This window comes from Chenopodium quinoa, unplaced genomic scaffold, assembly GCF_001683475.1.
Source record: "Chenopodium quinoa cultivar QQ74 unplaced genomic scaffold, ASM168347v1, whole genome shotgun sequence".
Classification (NCBI taxonomy): domain Eukaryota; kingdom Viridiplantae; phylum Streptophyta; class Magnoliopsida; order Caryophyllales; family Amaranthaceae; genus Chenopodium; species Chenopodium quinoa.
In genome coordinates, this window is record NW_018743292.1 from 7544215 (window position 1) to 7556378 (window position 12164).

At 35.6% G+C, this 12164-nt stretch overlaps 1 pseudogene; it reads right to left on the minus strand.

Annotated features, from left to right (window-relative positions):
- Positions 1-6162: 6162 nt before the first annotated feature.
- LOC110736782 lies at positions 6163-10933 on the minus strand (annotated as a pseudogene).
- Between the last annotated feature and the right edge of the window lie 1231 nt (positions 10934-12164).

Genomic DNA, 12164 nt, shown 5'->3' on the forward strand with positions numbered 1-12164 from the left:
TCAAGAGTAAAACTCTTTCTATCCCCGGATCAAGAGTAATAAACTCTTTTTATCCTCGGATTAAGAGTAAAACTCTTTCTATCTTCGGATCAAGAATAAACTCTTTCTTTTCTCGGATCAAGAGTAATAAATTCTTTCTATCTTCGGATCAAGAGTAAACTCTTTCTATCCCCGGATCAAGAGTAATAAACTCTTTCTATCCTCGGATCAAGGGTAAACTCTTTCTATCCTCGGATCAAGAGTAATAAACTCTTTTTATCCTAGGATCAAGAGTAAACTCTTTCTTTCCCCGGATCAAGAGTAATAAACTCTTTCTATCCTCGGATTAAGGGTAAACTCTTTCTATCCTCGGATCAAGAGTAATAAACTCTTTCTATCCTCGGATCAAGAGTAACCTCTTTCTATCCCCGGATCAAGAGTACACTCTTTCAGTCCTCGGATCAAACCTTGGATCAAGAGTGTTGCCTCGGATGAACTCTTTCAGTCCTCGGATCAAGAGTAATTAACTCTTTCAATCCTTGGATCAAGAGTGTTGCCTCAGATGAACTCTTTCAGTCCTCGGATCAAGAGTAATTAACTCTTTCAATCCTTGGATCAAGAGTGTGTTGCCTCGGATGAACTCTTTCAGTCCTCGGATCAAACCTTGGATCAAGAGTGTTGCCTCGGATGAACTCTTTCAGTCCTCGGATCAAGAGTAATTAACTCTTTCAATCCTTGGATCAAGAGTGTTGCCTCAGATGAACTCTTCCAGTCCTCGGATCAAGAGTAATTAACTCTTTCAATCCTTGGATCAAGAGTGTGTTGCCTCGGATGAACTCTTTCAGTCCTCGGATCAAGAGTAATAACTCTTACAATCCTCGGATCAAGAGTGTTGCCTTGCATAAACCTGAACAAATAAAGTCCTTCGACTCAATTTCTATGAACGAATTATTTGGGAAATTGAAACAAAACCCAACTCATTTTTTCAAATAGAATTGGGTCTCGGGGACTAATTGTTTGGGTACTAAAATGGTCATACCCATTTTAGTCTTGGGTAACTCTACCCATATAAGCCCAAAGGGCATAAAAAAGGTATAAAAGGCCCCAAATAAGTCAAATACATCAATATGGCCTTCAACGGCCCACATATGTAATTTTAGGGCTCATAAACCCACTTATGTACTCATATAAATACCCCTCAAAGGGCATAAGGTAAAAGGAGGTCACTCTTATCATCTAAGATGGTCATACTCCTCCACTCTCTCCCCTAAACTCCTCTCAAAATATGCATTGTTTGGCAACTAACTTGGGCGTCGGAGGCTCCGCCCCGGGTTCAACCCCCGGGGCTCGGGGTTCATTTTGCAGGTCCATTCAAGGCCCAAATTCGAGGTTCTCAGACACCCCTCCAAGGCCCGGTTAGCTCATTTTTTGCCCATATAAGCCCAAAGGGCATAAAAAAGGTATAAAAGGCCTCAAATAAGTCAAATACATCAATATGGCCTTCAACGGCCCACATATGTAATTTTAGGGCTCATAAACCCACTTATGTACTCATATAAATACCCCTCAAAGGGCATAAGGTATAAAGAGGTCACTCTTATCATCTAAGATGACCATACTCCTCCACTCTCTCCCCTAAACTCCTCTCAAAATATGCATTGTTTGGCAACTAACTTGGGCGTCGGAGGCTCCGCCCCGGGTTCAACCCCCGGGGCTCGGGGTTCATTTTGCAGGTCCATTCAAGGCCCAAATTCGAGGTTCTCAGACACCCCTCCAAGGTCCGGTTAGCTCATTTTTTGCCGAAACAATAAGTATTGATTTTACCTTTTTTTTATTACGGAGTATTAAACTAGTGTGTTCCCTAGACATTGCACCAAGTTGCTTCTTTACTACATAATGTTAGTTAAAAAAAAAAGGATTTAAAGAGAATAACTTTGTATTGTCTTTAAATTATTGAGGCTATTATTCTTTATTCTTTTTTCAAGCTACATAATTATTGTTTATCCTTTCTTTGAACTTATTTAAAGATAAAATAATTTATGCGTATACAGAGAACATAAATTAAATTAATTGTTGCAATATTAATGGTGACGTGAACACAATGTTAGTGCGTCACTTTTTCTGGAGACTTTGTACAGGTACGCTTCCTGTGAGGACCTTGCTGAAACACCGCCAGACACTAGCTGCCCTTGGTATGTACTGAATGAAGAAACGGTGGAGCATGCTTTAGCAGGCTGCAATTGTTAGTAATTTAGAGTGTATGTCTGGAGAGCCCTCTCCGAGGGGTGCTACGCCCGCAGGGTCAGGGGAGAGCCCTCTCCAATGGCGCGGCCAGGCATCTCCAGAATTTGAGGGTGAAACTTGAATCACCCTGTTTACGCCCGCGGCTCGCGATGTTTGTATTTCTCTTTCGTTCTTTTATTGTAAAATTAGAAACGAAAGAAAAAGATATTCAGTTTTTCTCCTCTCCAATATTCTCTCTTCTCCACATTTTATTTGAAGAAACTTGCAATCTCTTCATCTAAACCTTTATCAATTAAGTTTTCTTTTGAGAATTTGAATATCTTACTACAATTCTTTGTGCAAAAATCGTAGTGTTTGTCTATTGTATCTCAAAGTGATTTTCCGGTTCAACCCAAGCACTATTGTGGGGGGAAATAATCACTTTAGGAAAGTGTTTTCACGCCTTAGACGAGTATCAAGTATTGAAGACTCACGTGATCATACTAATTTTCATGTTCTTGTTGTTTTCGTTGGCATGGAGTAAGGCAAGTGTTAATCTTTCATACTAGTAGTTTAGTTTGTATTTTTCCTGTATTTTTTCATTCTAAACTCCTTAGTGCTTGGATTGTACGTGTAGTTGATTATATTTATGCATTGTATTCTCTTTTATTCCCTCATTTTCGTAGTACTAGAATAGTACTAGGAGTAATTCCTAACAGCATTCGGGTTAAAGAGCTGTGGGAAGATTGCAATTGTACACCGCTCATGAAGTGGTCTGAGCATAATTCTGTATGTGATTTGATTGCCAGCTGGGGGAAGCTTAACAAGGAGATGGTACAACCGTACAACGTGGGATGTTCTTGGCTTGGAGTATTTGGACTGAAAGAAATCTCAAGGTTTTTCAGAACAAATCAACCCCCAACCATGTGCTCATTGATCGAATTTTCAGGTATGTTGGACGAATATAGGAAGTACTCTGCCCGAATCTATAAATCTATGATCAATGGCACAGCTCACAGTCCTAAATCATGGGTTGCTCCTCCTGCTAATGTTATTAGGGAGGAAGGGTGGGCTGGTCTTGGGGTAGTTGCGAGAGATATGATGGCAGGGTGATCTTTGCAGCAATGAGGAGATGTAGGGCTTGGTAGCAGCCTGAGATTGCAGAGGCTAAGGCTCTCTTAGCTTGATGACTATAAAGCTGGGCAGACACTATGGGTTGGCTGATGTGATCCTGGAATCTGATTGCAAGCTGCTGGTGGATAGGCTGGAGAAAGGCTCGAGATTTTCTGATGAGATTGATACGGTTTTAAGCGATATTTTTGCTTTATGTGTCCATTTTAATTATGTTATTTGGTCCCATGTGAGAAGAGATGGCAATTGTGTAGCTCACGCTTTAGCAAAGCTCATTCCTTATGGTGAGGAACAACTTTGGGAAAATCATTGTCCCGATGTTGTTGCTCCTTATGTAACTTCAAATGCTTATACTCCGTGTATAATACGGAGTAATAAAGTATAAATGTATTAGAAATTATTATGTCTAACTTAAATATATTAAGCAAATATTCAAATATCATTTTGCATATACTAATTGTTCCATGAAGGTTTACTAATTATGAGGCGCGATTTTTTTAAGGGGTTTTGTTGGAGTGGGGCATTGACTCATTGCATCCACTTGCATGTACATATATTGTTTTTTGAGAAAACAAACAGGAAATTAATTTTACTTGCATTTGTTATCTAAGTGTGTTATCCGGTATATTAAGACTTCAAATGACAATCATAAATTCATAATAATCCCTTCCTTTATATTTAAAAAATTGTCCCATATACTAAAAACAAGTAGTCTCTAAAAGATTGTTCCGTATCTTTAATTTGAAATTTCCTCACATACAACTTCACTTGATGTCTCCTTCTATCTTGTTATCAACAATTATGTCCCTTTCTTCTTAATTTTAAGAACGGAGGGATAACTAGTAATTAATAACACAACTAGTGTGTGACCCGGGTATTGCTCTGGGTGTTACTTTGGGTTTTTTTTACAAAAAAAAATAATCTTAAAGAGTTTGAAAGATTTGTTGATACATTATTTGGATTATTTTCACTTTTATGATACATTCTGAAATGTATTTAAATATTTATTTTAATGGATAGAATACGATTTATTTGTAGCTAAGATGCTAATAAGTGTGGTCTTTATCTACGGAGGTTTTGTGTCCAAACCTCATTGCATGCATGCTTCTAGTGCGAAAATAGATACATGTGACACATCAACATTTTTAAAAACACATTTTAATATATAATTATATATAAATATAGATTAGATTGCTAAAATAATGTACACAAAACCCAATCGATGCCAGCACTAAATAATGACTAGAAATGGTAGGTGATATGAAAATGTAAATTAAGGTTTGGAGGCTCAAATTGCATGGTGCATGATGTGTAATGCATATAGAAAAGTTGACACTTGGGGTCCATGCAATTTATACCATCATATTTTTTTTGTCATTTGTTACCAATAATAACATTTCTTACAAAAGTTCTAGTACAAAATTGACATGATGTATATGTCTACTTTTGTTTTTTTGTTTCCTTTTGCATGATGTCTATGTCCCAATTTATTGGTTTATTGAGTAAAAAAAGCACAGTTTTTTCTATGTTCAAATATTCATCTGAGTCCAAAACAAAATTTACAACTTGATAGCAGTGAATTATTAGATTATACTATTGGGACACTCTATCACCCTATCAAGAAATCAACTCTTTTACTCTCTCCGTTTATTTTTATATACAATTTTTACTTAAAATGGACGCTCAAAATTATGTACAACTTGGTTATAAACAAGTTCATTGTGTATTTTATTTCTCTGTTAAATAATGTCAATTAAACCGGTTTTCCATATATAATTTTTCCCTCCCTAACCTATGAAGTATGAACAGTATTGAGAATTGAGGTGGAGAAGTAGTTGTTTAATCAATCAATTGATCAACATGTTTAACCCATGCTTAACTACCTATTAGTAAGATCATTTTTTGTGATACATGCACAATTTTCAAAGTTGATTTTTGATCATTCAATTACTCATAATTTTTACATCAATTAATCGTTGAAGTTAAATAAAAAATCACATTGTTTATGAAAAATATGATCCATTCCACGTAGAAAAGTTAACAAGTTAAAGAACTAAAGTGTAATTAGTAGAGCATTTGACATGATAATGGTAGCTGTTGATGTCCTATTTGGTCACCAGCAAGTGATTGACATTTTTAAATTGTCCATTTGCAAGGGCCTATCCTGATCATGAATTACTTTGACGCAACTTCAAGGTAAATGCCATAATCATGAACAATTTGATTGAATTTTCAGAAAAATTCAAAAAACAAAGTATTAAAAGTCAGTTAGAAATGAAAAGTTATCTTTTGATATTTTTATAAAACTATGACACTTTTCAAATACTTATTAGCGATTAAGGGGTGGTTGGTTCACAAAAGATACTCTGTATGGATTTGGAACCAAAAAATAAATCAGAGCGACTAGAGGGTGGAGCTTGATTCTTACTATGTAGTTTGGTTATGGCTCAAGATTGAATTTATTTTCATTTATTTGATACTAGAGATTTGGTAAAAGTCATACACTCATACCCACTTGGACAGTAGCCACCTTCCTCTTGAGTTTCTAAACCCCATATCTAAAAGGTTTAGCATTTTGAAATTTATGTTTAGAAACTGTTTTTTTTTCTCTTCTTTATCACACCATGCTTTAAAAGTATTATGTGTATATATTAAGTATAAATATTTTGTGTATTAGTATGAGTATGTATTTAATCAAGTTTTAATATTGGAATTTGTTATCATTGAATAACAAATTCAGCATATGAAGTTTAGTTGCTGTATAACCTGTATGAATACACTTGTAAAACAAACATGCTAATCTGAGTTTCTGAAAAACAATGAAATGAATAAATAACAAAATATAACACTTCACAGGCACCAAAAGTACACTTAAAACAAACATGCTAATCTGAGTTTCTGAAACACAATGAATACACTTGTAAAAAAAACATGCTAATCTGAGTTTCTGAAATACACTTGTTGCTGTATAACCTGTATGAATACACTTGTAAAACAAACATGCTAATCAGAGTTTCTGAAACACAATGAAATGAATAAATAACAAAATATAACACTTCACAAACACCAAATACACAAAATATTTATACTTACTATATAATAAAATATATTTATACTTACTATATACTCATACTCATACAAAAGAAAAAGACTATTACTTACAAATTATTCTAATGCTCAATGAAGACACAGCTCATTTATCAATCAAATTTCTGGAGTTTTGGCCTTCATCTGAGATTTTGAATTGAACACACAAGGACAGAACCGAAGAAAAAAACCATTCTAGTAAAAATCACATTGCTTCATCATAACACGGACAATCAACAAACAAGGTTTATTGAGTTTTTATGCTATTAACAAGAACTAAAAATGTAGAAATGGGACAGGAAAATAAACCAACCGGTTCATAACGTTCATGGTACAGTCCACACAGATGAAATTTGACTGCTTTGTTCTTCAACAACACATAGTGTTGAGCTGTGACTGATCAGATCTGCAAAACACCAATTAAGTAGTAACAAGTAATTTTTTGGCAGTGACTGTTTATCAAGGAAGTTAAACAAGCTTCAAAACTAACACGTATACTTACCCAACACCTACAACTTCCATGTTTCTTCTCCTACATACGACATAGTCCAAGATTTGCACCAGTACCCAAGTTCTGCGGTATGGTAAGTTCAACAGGATTGTAGGCAAGCATTACGCCAATGACTCTGAACAGTCCGTATGAACTACAGTCAATAACTTCCAGTTTAAGACCTGAAGATGATAAGGAAATCGTTACGAAAAAGTAATATTATTATTGATTTATCACATTGACATGTACACTTAAGGCAATAGTTTGTACCGCTTCAAAATATTCTGCTTCTTTCCCCATTTTAGCCTCAATATCCTTGGCCAATGATTTCTCTGAATCGGGAAGCATAGGTAGATCACCCTTATTCACCAAAGCCTGCATAAAAACCATCAAATTTACCAGTAGGAAACAAGCAGCAAAGGAAGGATAGTTGACAAATTATCATGTTTTCAAGATAAAACTCATAAACTACAGCCACTTATATTTCCATTGGGGTCACTGGACACATGGACTTGCATGAAGGGCACACAACAACGAAAATCAAAGCATCAAACCAGATATTTTTATTTCTATCTTTAGAGGGTCTTTTTGTAAAAACATATCACGCTCTAAATTTTAAGATAATCAGACAATGCAACAACAAATTCTGGACAGAGTATAACTATTTAACTGCAGTTTCTTTACCATAACATGGAGAGTAGGAAGATCCCAGCATTTGTCAGTTTTAATTGGTATGAACTTGATTCTTAGAACATCATTATAGCTATTATTTTACCGTTGACTGAACATCACCTGCCAGCTTCATGCAAAGTGCTCTGACCTCTTAAAAATTTAAAAAAGAGTGCTTACCAACACAAAGCCTTCTCCAGAATCATCAAATTTGATCTCTCTGAGCTTCAATAGCTTGTGCTGCTGAATGATGACCGATATACGTAAAATAGAGCAGAAAAGTCCAAATTTCTGTAATAAATTAAATTTAAAAGATTCACAAAAGCAAGAAGAAAGAATCATAACACTTTAACTTCATCATTGAAGTATGCAAGTATAGTTTTTTGAAAAAAAAAAACTGTATGGTACCTCTCTTGAGAAATTTTGGAGAAAGGTACATTCAAATTTAGGGAACTTCTTTCTATGATGTCTAGCAAGTTGTGCTATCAACTGCATAATAAAAAAGTAACGATCACCAATAAGAGCCAAAAGGACAGAGACAATGAAGCTGTAGCTCTGTCTAAAATAAAATTAGAAGTACAGAAGTATCATTAAATATACCTCAATCTCCTCACTAGTGTAACCATCTAGCTGGCTCTGTTCCTGCCATAAAAACCTAATGTAAGGGAACAAGTTTGCAACAGCCATGAGTAAATCATTTAGCACCATATAAGTTAACATTATTCAGATAATTACCTAACCTCATCAATCTGTAATGAAGATGGCATCCATCACTGATAGATTCAATGGTCAATTTACTGCATTTTTAGTACAGAGTACTTGTTTACAAAGTTTAGAAAGACTACTATGCTTCTAATTGTTGCCCAAACACCTAAAGAAATATGAGTATATACCATGCATACACAATAATAAATCTATGTTATGCTCAAAAGTGCACTCTAGAGCATCAGCGCAATCATCATTCAAAAAAGAAACTGTTTCTTCCACACTGTCAAACAGATTGAGCTAGATCTGTTAAGAAGTTCACACAATCCACTCATCTAGAAAAAGTGGTCACATTGTCTCAGGCTCTCAGCTCCTAATTTTTTTATTTTCATGAGTTTATTTCCCTCCACTCCACCACTCAATTTAAGTGCGGGTATATTAAGAAATCCAATCACAATCTATTTCTATTCTAGGATATGTGAGTGATGTGACTATCAATACCAAAACGAGAAAGTATCATGTTCCATTCCTTTAGGGCCCAAGATATTTTTAGTCATGCCAACATTTCAGATAATGATTGGCTATTTGGCTTAATGTCAGAAAAAAGTACTTGCTATTTGCTAATTCTTACTTTTTCACCAAAATGTAGGAAGAGTATCATGTTAAGAAAGTAAACTGGAAAATGCAAATATCTACCTTGATTATACTACAAGACTGTTTATGGTAGCTCTTTTTCCCAAAGTAGAGACCAATATTATGAAACATACAAGCAGCTTCAAGATACTCAAAATCCTTCTCATCAAGACACAATTCAACAGTTATGCGATCTTCAAAAACCTTGTTGTACTTCCTCAGACCATAAAATATATCCTACAAAGATTATCCAACAATACATTCATTAGCATAAACATTTTAATTGGTCTTACAGCTTAATCAGAGCTCCAACAAGTAATACCTTCGCAATAGAAGAACACTGAACACCATTCTTCATCCTATCATTACCATTAAACCTCAAGGCAAGTCTCATCACCGATTTCCATCTAACATTGGCATTTAATTCCAACCCAGGAAAAGCCTCAGACACCATCTCAGCCACTACACCCTCTCCCAACGCGTACCTGGAAACCTCCATCTCACTAATCCCAAGCAACTCCATAATTTCTTCCAAAAGAATCGCGCCCGCCACAATGAACTCCGACCTCTTATCAAAGAACCCGTCTCTCCGGGCCTTCTCCCTCTCACTAAACCCTCCCTCACACAATCTCTCCACAAGAACCCTCAATTCCTCCCTACTAAACCACCACCATTTCCTCCTCTTACCTTCCCCCAAAACCCTAATCTCTCTGCCCCCATCATCACATCCATAACCACACCAAATCGCCTTCTCAATTGCTCGAATCGTCCCGGATGATCCAATTGCAACCTCAAACCCTAAATTCTTCACTTTCCCAACCAACTTAGATCCTTCAATCAACTCACGAACATAATCCCTAACTCCAACCAAATCATTCTCCCCAAATTTCTGGGTCAGCATCAAATGCCCTAATCTCAAAGAATCAGCATAAACAACCTCCCCATGTTCCCCAACCACAAATTCAGTAGAACCACCTCCAATATCTATAGTCAAAAACCCTTTTATCATAAACAGGTGAAAATTGCAGCACACCAACATAAATTAACCTAGCTTCTTCAACCCCAGATAAAACATTCACTTCAAAATCAAAACCCAGATTTTCTCTCACCTCTTTTAGGAAGATACTCCGGTTTCCAGCCTCTCTAATGGCGGAAGTTCCAACCGGCCTAATTTGAGTCACATTGTTGGACCTTAAAATTTCTTGGAATTTCTTGAGGGATTCAATTGCTCGGAACTGGGAATCCGGCGAGATTAACGACGACGACGATGAACTGCGACCCAATTTGACGGCGTCGGAGTGACTGTAGATGGTGGTGAACTTGGCAGTGGTGGGTTCGATATGGATGATCAAGAGTTTGAAGGTGTTAGTGCCCATATCAATGGAGGCAAAAATGTTTTGGGATTTAAGTGGGTTCGCCATTTTTACGGGTTTTTCGGAATTTTGTGGGTTTTGATTGGTTTTTAAGGGTTTGGATTTTTGAAAATTCGGTTTAACGGTTTTTGGAATTGTGGATTTTGATCGAGTTGGGGCTTGGGTGATCATTGATTCATTGATCATCAATTGAGAAGGTGATTTGTTTTGTCAAGAACGTTGCCGTGTCGTATGTGATGGGTCGGGTAGAAATGTCACTTTTTTTTATTTTTTTATTTAACGGTAAGGAGAAGGACCCTGATCGATCTCAACCCTCAAGGTTTTTATGATCCAGTACTTACGGATCATACACTTTGAGAGTGAGGGAGGAAGGATAAAAGATCCCTACCCTCAAAGTGCCTCTAATGGGGATTGAATCCTCAACCTCAAGGCTGAAAGGTACAATATTTCCCTCTAGACCAAACTTAGCTTAGTTAGAAATGTCACGTGTTAGGCGAAAATAGTTGTTGTAAACCTTGTAGTACTCTAATACTCCGTATATTACAACGACGATACTTGTAGAGTTGTAGATGGTAAAGTAATAATTTTATGATTTCTAACCTACAATCTCTCTAATGAAAAGGCATAATCTCTTATAGCTTTAGTAGGGTTTCACATGACTGATTTACACTATCTTCTACCATGATTTACGAAGTACTTCGTATAAAGTAGCAGCAAGTAACAAGAGTCAATAGAGGTGTCAAAACCACACTCGAGTCGACCCGATTCAAAACTGACCTGAAAAATATCCGATTAAGATTTAGACTTGCGTGTACATAATAATTTAGCATGACTCAATTTTAAAAATTGATCTGACCCGATCGAATCAGATCCAATCCAATCCGATCATCCGAATTGACACTCTAATCAAGAACGTGAGGTAAGGAGTCTAGGGATTACAAACATGTTTTTGTGCATTTTCGGTTGTTTGCTCGTCAAATAAGAAGCTACATCTTCTATTACCACCATGTAGCACAATTGTTCAATCAATACTCTCCTCTTTTTCCACAAACTTATACGAAGTATAGCTTTCTACAACCATATGGTTTATCCAAGCTAAAATTTAACTCCCCTGACACTGATCTAGCATATGTGTAACTCTAATTATTTATTTGCAAGCAAGGACCTCAAAGGCAATGTTGTTGTTGCTATAAGAGATAGGTACATGACAAAATAGAATGGAAAAGATAATAGAATGGCTTGTTTATTATTGATCATTAGGTAGAGCATTTATACAAAATTTAAGCTTATAAGATAGGAAACAATCTTTCTAAAACATATACTAGTCTAACCATAAATCTTAAATATATATTCTCTAAATAATATTTTAACATAAAATAAACCTAAATATATTATTCTCTTAATGATATCTACGGAAAATATATCATACATATATTTTTCGATATCTCATATCTATAACAGTATCTGAGGAATATTATATGTTTTAATGTGAGTAAGAGGAACTATTAGAGCATTCCCAGCAGTGAGGGAAAAACTCCTCACGAGGAGAAATAAGGGTTGAAAAAGAAAAAAAAATGCTTCACACTAGTGAGGAGTTTTAATTCTCCTCATGAAGAGAACAAGAACCTCTCAAGTGTTGAGGAGTTCTGGAAATGAATAGTGCAGCAGCGGGACCCATAAAAATGCTAAAAGTAATTTTATAACGGCTATAAATCATTTTTTTTTTTAAAAAAAAAAAAGTTAACCCATGATCATAAATTTTTTTTTCTCTGTAAATAGACATCCATTTTCATATATTTTGACATATTTTCAAAAACAAAAAAAATATCCTATATTCATTAATCACTCAATTAAATTTAAAACGTAATTAACTA